The sequence below is a fragment of the Cannabis sativa genome, chromosome 4, assembly GCF_029168945.1.
Source record: "Cannabis sativa cultivar Pink pepper isolate KNU-18-1 chromosome 4, ASM2916894v1, whole genome shotgun sequence".
NCBI lineage: Eukaryota > Viridiplantae > Streptophyta > Magnoliopsida > Rosales > Cannabaceae > Cannabis > Cannabis sativa.
The window spans coordinates 38,505,170-38,518,593 of record NC_083604.1 but is presented as its reverse complement, the minus strand read 5'-3'; positions in this window follow the sequence as shown (position 1 = coordinate 38,518,593).

The following is a 13,424-nucleotide window of genomic DNA, read 5'->3' as shown; positions in this document are numbered from 1 at the left end:
GTGGTCCACATAGATCTGAATGTACTATGCCTAGTGGTTCTTTGGCACGCTCCCCCTTTGCAGAGAAAGAACGTTTGGTCATCTTTCCTTCTAGGCAAGACTCGCATACAGGTAATTCAACTAAGACGACATTTTTCAATGGACCGTCTTTGGTTAGCCTATTGAGTCTGTCATAGCCTATGTGACCTAAACGTAGATGCCATAGATATTTTTCATAATCATTATCGATCTTTTAATTTTTGTGGTTTCTAGGTTTAGCTACTTTAAATAGTTCGTTATGAAGCGCAAATGGTTCGTCTGGTCGTAGAACATAAAGCCCCTGTTCCATGGATGCAACACAAATATGAATGTCATTTCAAGAAATGGTAGAACCAGAAATTGAAAAATCTAATTTGTATTGTTGCAATTGTAAGCATGAAACAGAGATCAAGTTTCTACTGAAATTTGGAATGTATAAGACATTGTATAATTCCAAAATTCTATTTTGAAACTTGAGTTTGGCTTTTCCTCTAGCTCTAACCGTGTTGACGCAGTTTTTCGTCAACGGATCTAAGAAGATCGTAAAACGAGCAAGATGAACACAAGCAATAGTTAATCAAAGTAAACCGGTTTGCAAAAAGAAATTCACCATAAACGAACACAAGAATTTTATAGTGGTTCACCCCCTTTCAGCGGTAATAGGCTAGTCCACTTGGAGTGTTATTGATCTCAATGCTTGAGGTGAGTTCTCCAGAGTTATGTTCTCCAAGAGTTCACTCCTCAAGTGAGTTTTTAGAATTTGAGAGAGGGAGCTCAAGAGTATGATCTCATGAGTATCAATTTCAGGGTCCCTTTACAAGTGATTTCACCCCCCTTATATAGATATTCATCTAGGATTTAAAATCCCTTAAACATAGGTATCCCCTCCCGTAACTATAGTTCGGTTAGGTTCAAGATACAAAATAATAATAAAATAATTATTTAAAAAATAAATATCTCTTCACTTATCACTTTTTGACTATATTTTCGGAGCAGCTCTAACAGCACGCGTCCCTCGTATTTAGCGGACCCGGATGGTCATGGGTACCTGAGGGGAGCTAATTGGGTCGGTTCGTGCCCATCAGGTCCTTGAGATAATTTGGATGTACCGAGAGCCCTTTACACCTTAGCACCTGACGGTTGCACCTTGGCATCTGACGGAGTTGGGAGCTTAGTGCGCCCACAATGCCCCTCTTTGGCCTTTGAGCTCCTCCTTGGTCCATGAGCTCCTCTTTGGCCCTTGAGCTCCTCCTTGGTCCTTTGAGCTCCTCCTTGGTCCATGAGCTCCTCCATGGTCCATGAGCTCCTCCATGGCCCATGAGCTCCTCCTTGGCCCTTGAGCTCCTCCTTGGTCCATGAGCTCCTCCATGGTCCATGAGCTCCTCCATGGTCCATGAGCTCCTCCATGGTCCATGAGCTCCTCCATGGCCCATGAGCTCCTCCTTGGCCCTTGAGCTCCTCCTTGGTCCATGAGCTCCTCCATGGTCCATGAGCTCCTCCATGGCCCATGAGCTCCTCCATGGCCCTTGAGCTCCTCCTTGGTCCATGAGCTCCTCCATGGCCAATAAGCTCCACCTTGTTGGACCTCCATATCTAGAGTAAAAATTCATGCACCATTATTTTGGATTTTTTGAGAGATAACAAACCGATACCACTTCGCCATTACCAACTTTAAGTTTCAACTCTCCAGATTTCAAATAATTCCACTTTTCAAGCAATTGCAATGAACAACTTACATGGTTTGTAGATCCAGAATCAAGAATCCAGATGGATTTATAATTCTCTAAAACACATGATTCAAAAACTAAAGCATCATTGCTTAATCGTTTTTGAATTGTTGTTATTGATGGTTCAATCTGCTGTGAAGTATAATCTGAGGAAGTGGAATCACTTTCTCTAATCTTCTCAACTGAGCTTGAAGCAGTAGGATTGTTGAAGTTATGAACTCTTTGCTCTTCAGATTGAATAATTCCTAGCTTAGCTGCTTTGTGGAATTTCATGTTCATCACGAGCAAGTGTGAAGTATTACTCTGACCAGGAGTCTTATTCACACTTTCAAGTTCATTCCTAAAGGCAATTTCTAGATGAGTATTGGGATGTGGGTTGTACATTGGCACTACAAATATCAATAAAATAGAAGTAAGCTTTTGGTTCAATAAATTCATACACAAGTTCAGAAAATAACAAGTAATCAAATATGTTTGCAAAAATACTAAAAATCTAACATATTTTTATTTTAAGGTTTCCAACATAATGAAATAAAGTGTCTCAGTAGGCGAGAGCCAAAGATAACATTAGTTGAATAGAGTAGTCAGCTCATCTAAAATGGAAACCATTTTAGCAACCTTTTATTTGATCAAAATGAGAATCCAACGTTGTCCCGGTAGGCGAGAGTCAAGGTTATTCTCATTTTATGAGCTTCCACCATTGTTTCATGTTTTATAAGTTTATCTCTAAGTAGTCACCGTAGGGGAGAGTCTAATAGAGACAAAAACTTACAAAACACTTATCAAATGAGATCTTATGGTGTCAAAAGCCTTCAACGAATAACCATCCATAAGGGGGACGAAGTCTAGCATCTCGAGGTTATATTGAAAACATTTAACTTTTGTAAGACCAACAATTGAGATCGAATGTCTCTTAATTAAAGCTCATTATTTAAAATAATATATTTTTATTTAATCATTTATTTTAATCCATATATTTTAATAATGAAAATTAATTAATTTAAATTTGGTCCAGTCCAAAATTAATTTAAAATTAATTTTCAACTTTAATTTAATTTTCAATATTTAATTATCGAAAATCATTATATAATAAAATATATAAAATTTCGAAAAATTATAAAATATAATAAAATAAACACGTGAAAAATATCTAATTTAAGCTGTTCCAAAATAATAAGATTTTCAACTTAAATATCTTTCAACATTTAATTAAATAACAAATTAAGTTGTAACCACTTAATTTGAAAAGATATTCCATTTTAAGTTGATCCAAAATTTTAACAAATTTTCAACTTAAAAAATATCCTAAGAATCTTCAATAACTAATTCCTAGAATTCTTCAACTTAATTTGAAATTCAAAAAAAATATCAAATTCAAGTTGATCAAAAATTAGTTAAAAAAAATAACTAATTTTCAACTTAAATTAAAATTCAAAAATATTCATATTTAAGATGATAAAAAAAATTAGTTAGAAATAACTAATTTTACAACTTAAATAGGAATATTTAATGAAATATTAAAAAAATTAAGCTTTAGAAGAATCTAATTAGTTACAATTCTATATTTAATTAAATACAAAAAAAAAAATACATATAGTTTATCTAGAAATAATTTCATTAAACTAAGTGTATTTTTTTTCTTAAATTAATTTGAAAATATTCGAATGAAAAATAATTCCATTTATTTTGAAATTAATTATGTTGCTAATCAATTTTATTAGGTTAACCTAATTTAATTAACCTAGTACAGTTATCCAAATCAGGCAAATGGGCCTTCACAGTTGGGGTTATTCATGTGAGGGAGGGCTGGGTTCAGTATGTCGTACCCACTGCTATTGGCCCCCTAACTCTCACACAAGGCCCAAAAGAGAGGAATTTAACCTTAAAATGAACAACTGTTATTAATTGAATAGGCCCAAAAACTAAATGGGCCTAAATAAAATCTATCAATGTGTGACATTTTATTTAGCAACCTAGTTCATCTTAAAAAAAGAAAATTGAATGAACAACCTATATGCATCTAAACTCAAAGTAAACATATAGGTTCACACAGGAACACAGATTTGGATGGATCCTATCATGTTACTAGGTCATACACAGATGAAGGAAGAATGTAAAATTTACCTGTTACAAATTATTTACTTGACCTATTGACAATTGAATCATGGGTTAAAATCAGATCATTGGATCTGTCAACAAGTTAACCATGACAATTTAGATCAAGCAATAATATGTTTTATAAAACTTACAATAAGCTAAAGACACGTACTCCTGCAACAAGTTGGATAGTTGGATGTAGGATTTATTTAATTTTAAATTAATTAATTTATTAAAAAAATAAAAAAATAATAAATAATAAAAAAATATTTTTCGGTTTTTAAATAAATTTAAATAATAAAAAAAATCTAAAATTAAATCTACAATTTAAAAAAATTAGGTTTCAAATATCATTTCAAAAAAATGCTAACTAACTTTTAAATTTCATGTTATTTTATAAATTAAATATTCAATAAAATAAAATAATAATTTAATATCCTTTTTTTGATTTTATAATTTAATTTAAATAAAAAATAACAAAATTTAAAAGTTAGCATAATATCTTATTTCTATTCAAAATATCATGATTATAATAATCTTATTTTAAATTTAAATAAGCTCAATTATTTAAAAAAAAAATAGAATTATATAAAAAAAATATTAATATCTAACCTTAAATTTAAAAATAAGATAAAATAATCAAATTTTAAAATAAGATAATTAATTAAGAAAAAAAAATAGATTTTTACCTATTTTCAAGTTCAAATTACACTAATATCTTAAATTAATTTAAAAATTCCAATTAATTTAATTCTGGTAATTAGATTTGAAATATGAAAAGTAAAAATCAAATACAAAACTACACAAAAAATCAGAAATTAATTCCATGAAATAGCATGAAAAATCGAAGAAAATCGAAAAAAAAAAAAATGTAAGCTGTACGGATGGTATGCGTTGCATACACATCCGCGCGCGCCCACAAAGTGATCAGCCGAGAAAACTCGGCGCCAGGGGCTGCTGGCATGATTTCCGCGCACGCAGAGGGGAATTCAGACATCCCTGGGCGTGTCGCTCGGACAGATGCTTGTCCGAACACGCTCCTGACCGAGAGAAACTCGGTTCCGCGCGCGTGAGGGTGAGTGACCACTCTATCTTTTTTCAAAACTTCAAAAAATTATAACTAATTCAAATAAAATAAAAATTAAGTTCTGTAAAAAAGTAAATTGCTTAATTTTTTTCCAAATGATTCAACAAAAATAATTCCAGAAACGAAAATTCAATTATTTTTCATAAAAATTTACAAGCATCAATCAATCATCATATAACACACAGATCAACATGAAACCATCCAAATCATACACAAATCGTTTTAAGTCCAAATTTCTTGGAAGTAAATCAATTACCATGGCTCTGAGGCCAGTTGTTGAAAATATTTTACCAGGATCTTAGATTTACTAACAAGTATGTTGTTTAACATCCTAAATATGAACTTCTAAAACAATATTTAATAAACACATATAAAGTATGAGAAACCTTACAGTGGTTGCAGTGGAATATGACGTCTCCTTCCACTCAGATCTCTAACCCTTGTATCCTTTCTGTCGCAGAGTATCACCAAGATCTGAGCCCCAATGTCCTTCTATTGAATCTGGATTCTTCACGATCTTCCACACTATGATTGAGGTACAACTTGATGTGTGTGGGCACTCACTCTATCACTCAAGGGTTTGGTTTTTAGAAGTGAAGAAAGAGGAGAGAGGGTGGCGGCTAGGTTAGGGAGAGAAGGCACTCAGTTCTTCTTTGAAGGAATAAGATGCATCATCTTTTTCCTGAAGCCATCACTACCTATTTATAGGATGCCACCTAGGGTTAGGTTAGAATTATTTGGCATTAAAATAATAAAAAAATAAATGATAAAAACCTACATAAGTGGCCAGCCTGAGCTTAGGATATTGGGCCCCAATTTTGCAATTTTGTTATTTTATCATTTTTACATCTCATTTTATCAAAAACGCCAATTTTCTAACTTAACCATTTAAATGCCAATTTCAATCATTTAATAACTAAAAAATTAATTATTAAATAATAATGTCATTTAATATATTTATTAATTAGACTAACCAAAGTCTCTTAATTAACAAATGTACCCTAGAAACTCTATCTTTACAATTTTTCCCTTGCTTAGTGAAAATTCACAAACTAGACATAGTCTAATTTTAGACTTATAATTGATTAATCAAAATCAATTACCTAAGTCTTACAAGTAGTATTATCTCAACTAGTATGGGGACCATGGGCCTATATATCCGAGCTTCCAATAAGCAGACAAAGAACTTACCAAGTAAATTCACTAACTTATTAATTCCTTGTTGCATCCACGCATAGAACTTAGAATTGCACTCTCAGTTATATAGAACGCTCTATATGTTCCACCATATAGATACGCTATTAATTAATCCATTGTTATAATCCCAATTTGATCAATGATCCTCTATAGATGATTTATATACACGGATCAAATTACCGTTACACCCTTCAATGTATTTTATCCTTTAAACACTTAGCCCCGTATAAATGATATTTTAGCAAACTGAAATGAGTACTCAACCATTTATCTCTGTTTAGCTAAGCTCGAAGGAAATCATCATTTCACTTACTATTTGCCAGATAGAAGCTATAGATTCCATATTTATGTTTATCGCTCCCACTCAATTGCACTCTTGTTGGGTTTTGTGCCCTAAATAAAACTCATTTCAATATAATCATATTTACTTATTAATAAAGATTAGAAATAACATTTTATGTTGTATGGTTCATATGATTTATTTCATGATTATATATATAATGTATGAATTCTTTTTAAGTCCAGAACATATGAATTTGTTAATGATTATAGTGTTGTCAGCACAGTGGAATATATTCTTAATTATATGTTCGAAAGTTTATTCCCTGATTTGTCAGTTCACAGGATTTAGAATGACATGATAATCAGCGATAGGTATTCTTACACATTGGAAAAGTGTTATGTCCTTTCCAGGGCATTGGCAAAGTTTACCATCATCGGATGTATGGAGTATACATCGGAAGGGACCGATATTGAACTTTGATTAGATATATTAAAGTTTACCGTAATATCTATTCAATTCAATATCACCCGTTGATCCTAGATCAAATGATCTTAATCCTGATATGATTAGGTTCGATTTCAAGAGTACTATACATGTTCTTTGATTCGTTAGTTAAGCCTACTTTTGGGTCAGGGTGATACGTACATTTTGGGAACATGATAGTATAATTGAGTGGGAGCGCTAACATAAATATGAAGTCTATAACTTCTATATGAATTTAGAAGTGAAACGATGATATCCTTCGAGCTTGGCTAAATAGAGATAAATGGTGGAGATCTCATTTCACTTCGCTGAAATATCATTTATACGGAGCTAAGTGTTTTAAGGATCAAATACATTGAAGTTGTAACGGTAACTTAGTGCCTATTCAATGTAGATCATCTATTAGAGGGTCATTGATCAAATTAGGATAATAACAATGGATAACTAATGACGTATCTATATCGTGGAACATATAGAGCGTTCTATATGACTGAGAGTGCAATTCCAAGTTCTAAGTGTGGATTCAATAAGGAATTAATAAGTTAGGAAATTTACTTGGTAAATTCGGTTCGACTTATTGGAAGCTCAGAAATATAGGCCCATGGTCCCCATACTAGTTGAGACCATACTGCTTGTAAGACTCAGTTAATTGATTTTGATTAATCAATTATAATTCTAAAGTTAGACTATGTCTACTTTATGAATTTTCATTAAGCAAGGGCGAAATTGTAAAGAAAAGAGATTCTAGGTTTATTTATTCATTAAGAGACTTTATATGTCTAAATTAATAAATATATTAAATGACAATATTATTTAATAATTATTTTTAAGTTATTAAATAATTAGAATTGACATTTAAATGGTTAAATTGGAAAATTTGCAATTTTTGATAAAATGGGAATGAAAAATAACAAAATGGGAAAGTTGCAAAGTGAGGCCCAATTTCCTTATATGGCCGCCCACTATGCAAGCCCTTTACCATTTTATTTTTCTATTATTTTAATGCCATACAATTCTAACCTAAACCTACATGGCATTCTATAAATAGAAAGTGTTGGCTTCAGGAAACTCATGACTTGCACATTATTTCTTTCAAGGAAAGCCATAGCCAGTTTCCTCTCTCTTTTCTTCTCTTCAAATTTCGAAAATTCCTTGAGTGATAGAGTAGTGCCCACACACATCAAGTGGTATCTCAATCATAGTGTGTAAGACTGTAGGAGAATCCAAACAATAAGAAGGAGAATCAGCATCAAAGGACGGAGAGAAAGAGATCCAGATTTAGATCTTGATTATGCTCTGCTACAGAAAGGAATCAAGGGCTAGAGATCTGAATGGAAGGAGTCATTATATTCCGTTGCACCCAATGTAAGGTTTACTAAACTTTATATGTGTTTATTTCATTATTTTAGAATTCATATTAGGATGTTAATGAAACATACTTGGTAGTAAATCTAGATCCTGGTAAAATATTTCCAACAACTGGCACCAGAGCCATGATAATAATTTACTTTCATGAAATATGAATTAAAACGATGATATGTGTTGATTTGGATGGTTTCATGTTGATCTATGTGTTGTATTGATGATTGATTGATGTTTGTGAAATTTTGGGAAAAATAATTGAATCTTCGTTTCTGGAATTATTTTTATTGATAGTATGGAAAAAATTAAGCAATTCACTTTTTTACAGAACTCAATTTCTATTTTATTTGAATTAGTTATGATTTTTTGAAGTTTTGAAAAAATCGGGGGTGGTGACACACCCTTGTGCGCGTGGCTGGCTGCTGGCAGCACCCTTTGTGCGCCCAAGCATCCCCTTACACCCAAGGATGTGCACCTGGATGGTGTGCTTTGCATACCGTCCGTACAGAAATTTTTTTTGTTTTTCTTCGATTTTTCATGCTATTTCATGGAATTAACTTCCGATTTTTTGTGTAGTTTTGCATTTTGATTTTTAATTTTCATATTTCAAATCTAATTATCAGAAATAAATTAATTTTTTTAAAAATTAATTTTAGATATTAGTGTAATTTGATTTTGAAAATAGGTAAAAATCAATTTTTGCTTACCTTTTTTTTTTAAAAAAAAAAAAAATTGATTATTTTATCTTAATTTTAAATGTAAGGTCAGATATTAAATTCATTTTATAATAAATATTCTATTTTAAGTAATTTGACCTTATTTAGATTTGAAATAAGAATACTATAATCATAGTATTTTAAAAGGAAATAAGATATTTTAGCTAACTTTTAAATTTTGTTATTTTTACTTAACTGAAATTATATAATCAAAAAAAGGTATGTATTTATCATTTTATTTTATTGAATATTTAATTTATAAAATAACATGAAAATTTAAAAGGTGGTTAGCAATTTTTTTTTGAAATGATATTTAGGTTAGTAGAAACCTAATTTTTCAAAAATTGTAGGTTTAATTTTAAATATTATTTTATTTTACTTAAAACTGAAAAATATTTTTTTTATTTATTTATTATTTTCGAAATTAATATTTTAAATTAAATAAATCCTACATCCAACTATCCAATCTAACTTGTTGCAGGAGTATGTGTTTTAGATTATTTGTAAGTTTTTCTAAAACCTATTATTGCTTGATCTAAATTGCCATGGTTAACTTGTTGACAGATCCAATGATGTGATTTTAACCCATGGTTCAATTGTCAATAGGTCAAGTAAATAATTTGTAACAGGTAAATTTTACATTCTTCTTTCATCTGTGTATGACCTAGTAACATGATAGGATCCATCCAAATCTGTATGCCTGTGTGAGCCTATATGTTTCACATGAACTACCCCAACTGTGAAAGCCCATTTGCCTGATTTGGATAACTGTGCTAGGTTAATTAAATTAGTTTAACCTAATAAAATTGATTAGCAACATAATTAATTTCAAATTTTTTTTGAAATTAATTTAAGAAAAACACACTTAGTTTAATGAATTAATTTCTAGATAAACTATTGTATTTTTCTTGTATTTCATTAAATATAGAATTATAACTAACTAGATTCTTCTTGAAACTTACTTTAATTATTTCATTAAATATTCCTATTTAAGTTATAAATTAGTTATTTCTAACTAATTTTCCTTATTAACTTAAATTTGAATATCTTTTGAATTTAATATTAAGTTGAAGAATTCTAAGAATTGGTTATTGAAGATTCTTAAGATATTTTTTTAAAGTTGATTTCAAACTTAAAATGGAACATTCTTAAATTAAGTAGTTACCACTTAATTTTGATATTTAATTAGAATTTATTTGGAAAACTTTTAAGTTGGTTATTATAGATTTTTTCTATAACAACTTAAATTAGATATTTTCCAAATCTTGAAAAGATACTTAGTTAAATGATATATATTCTAGATAGTTATTTCTATACTAGTTATTATTTCTAATATTAAATAGGAAAATATCATTGATTGTGAAATTAATTGTTTAATAATTAATTTTGGTACAATCTAAGTTTAGTATATTTTTCTAGTATTAAACTATAATTAATAATTAAGTTTCCTTTATACTTAATTATTTATTTCTTGAATTTAATACATTTAATTAAATTGAAAATTTCAATATCTAAGTTGATTTTCATCATGATACTTATTTATTGTTATTTTCATGTTATTTAATTAAAGTTGAAAATTATCTTAAGTTTGGAATATTATTTCAGAATAACTTAAATTTGAATAATTTTCAAAATATATTTTATTTTATTAATCTTTTTCCCACAATTTCGAAATTGCATTTCTTTAATGTAGAAATTTTGAATTTTATTTCAAAAATAGATTAAAGTTTAAAATTATTTATTTTAATTTTGGACCAACTTAAATCAATGATTTTTTCATTTAATGATTAATTAAAATAAATGAACTAAAATATATTATAATTAGAAATTGAATTAATTAGTCAATGAAAGTCTAGATAGTTATTATCTGTTTTGCTTGAAGTATTTTTCTAGTGTATTTAATTAAATAGAAAATTAATATTTAAGTTGATTCTTAATGATGATACTTGAATATTTGAAATTTTTTTTAAATATTTAATTAAATAGGAAAATTATATTTTTGTTGTAAATTAATTTTTTATTAATTTTGGGCCAACATAAAATTAGAATAATTTTTCAGGGATTTATTTTATTTTATTTTAAAGCATTTTTCGAAAGTAGTATTTTTATATAATTCAATTTTAGAAATGCAATATATATTTATAAGAAAATTAAATTTGTGTTGTAAATTAATTTAAATTAATTTTGAAACAACTTAAATTGAATAATTTTCTAAATATTTATTGGAAATTATCACTAAGATGGAAATAATTCATGTTATTTTCATATCCATCTAAGTATAATTTATAAATATTAAATTAAAATTTATATTTAGAATTTTTCATTCTAAATTGGAAATTTTAATTAAATAAATATATATTTAAAATAAATTGATTAAAATAAATATTAAAAGAAAATACGCTTTAAATAATGAGCTTTATTATTATAAGGACATTCGATCTCCATTGTTGGTTCTACATAGTTCTTGTTTTATTGAGTAATCCTCCCTAGTGGAGGAACGTTCATTAGCAATTTAACGCCGTAGAATCTCGAAAAATAATATTATTTGTAAGTGTTTTATATAGTATTGATCACTCTAATGGTGGCGACTGTATTTGACTTACAAAAGTATGAAACAAAGGTGGAAGCTCATAAGATAGAATAGCCTTGACTCTCGCCTAAAGGGGACAACACTGGATTCCAATCTTGATCGAATAAAAGGTTGCTAGAATGTTTATCATTTTAGATGAGCTGACAACTCTATTCAATGGATGGTATCACTGACTCTCGCCTAAACGCGACACTGATATCAGTTTGTTGAAGACCTTGGAAATTATTTAGGATTGTATGTTTTAGTATTTTCACTTGTCATTCCTACTTGCTATATGTTTAATAATTTCTGAATTGTGTACGAATTTATATTGAACCATGTTATTTTCTGTTATTAAATTGTAGTTTAATTTCGAATCTTCATTGTTGGTCTAACTTGGTTTGTTGTTCTAATGGGATAAATTCCTAATGGATTGTCACCATTAGACAAACATAATAGTGTTAGATCTCGAAAGATAAATATTGTAAATGTAACATCTAGCTGTTCATCAATTGATGACACCTTAGACTAGTATTTACAATATGAAACAAGAAGGTTATATAAATAAGATTACTTTGACTCTCGCTAATCGAAGCATCGTTGGATTCTTATTTAAATACGAAATTATCCTAATTCCTCTTAGCTTATTCATTTCGAATTAACTCAATAACATATCATTGGATGAATGGTCTATAAATCATTTCATGTCAATCTATCTCTTAAGAAATTAAATGACGCATATGATTATATTCCCGAAATTCTATCCCAAAATGATATAAATGCTCAATCTTAAAAGTCTCCTACTTTGGGCAAATCAGACTTAGAGTTAAATTAGTAGTGGTGGTCCAAGAAAGAATTACTCATTATACATTTACACTTTCACAAGTGTTTAATAACCATTTTCTTTCAATGGATTCAAACTGCATGAGTTTAGTATTCTGTGACCCGAATCCACTTGCACTATTCTAAGAACTCTTTGATGTAACTAAACCTAAGTCATCAAAAGATACAACCACATTTTTTTTAATCTATGGCATTTGTATCTTGTTCATAGTGGTTTGGACAAGATCATTCTCTGCAAAGAGTTAATATGCCTATATCCACTGAAAGTAAGTTCATCTCATTCGCAGATGGATGTACATTCAGGGGTGGATATGAGTTTTCGTTGTACTCTTAAAACAATCACTCTAGATTTTACCTTATGCAAAAGAAATTTGAAATGTTTGAAAAATTTCATGATTTTTTGAATTATATCCAAACTTACCTCCCCAGAAATTTGATTTGCATATTGTTGATTAAGTTACTATTCGTTGCCTGAATCCTTCTATAGTAATATAATTTCAGAATGATGCAATGGTTGTATACTTAATGTAAATCATTACTAGATTATGTAAATCATTACTAGATTCATGGATGACCTAATCGAAATCTTTAGAAAAGCTAGAACTGTTAACCATGGTTTGCATATTTGTTAGCTATTCTAAGAGATTAGGGGTGGAACATCCCATAGTCAATAGATAAGAAAGTGTTTGTTTAAACAAATACTACTTTTCTAAGAAAATGACTAAGTCTAAAAAATAAAGTAGCAAATAAAGGAGATAATTTTTTCTTGATTCCAAAAGTGTTCTATCATCCTATTCTACATATGATGATCCCACTGCCTCAGTTGTCTTGACACAACCGAAGAGGTTAATACCATTTAGTTTTCTTAGACATAATTCACGGTACCTTGTCGTAGTGGGAGGGTTTCTAGGAACTCACCTTATTATGACTTGGAAGACACTAGTGATTAAAATCCCTTGTGAGTTTAAACAAGTAATGGATTGTTAAGATAAGAAACTAAGAAGAAAGCCAAAAGAACTATAGTTTGATCCATTCACATGGA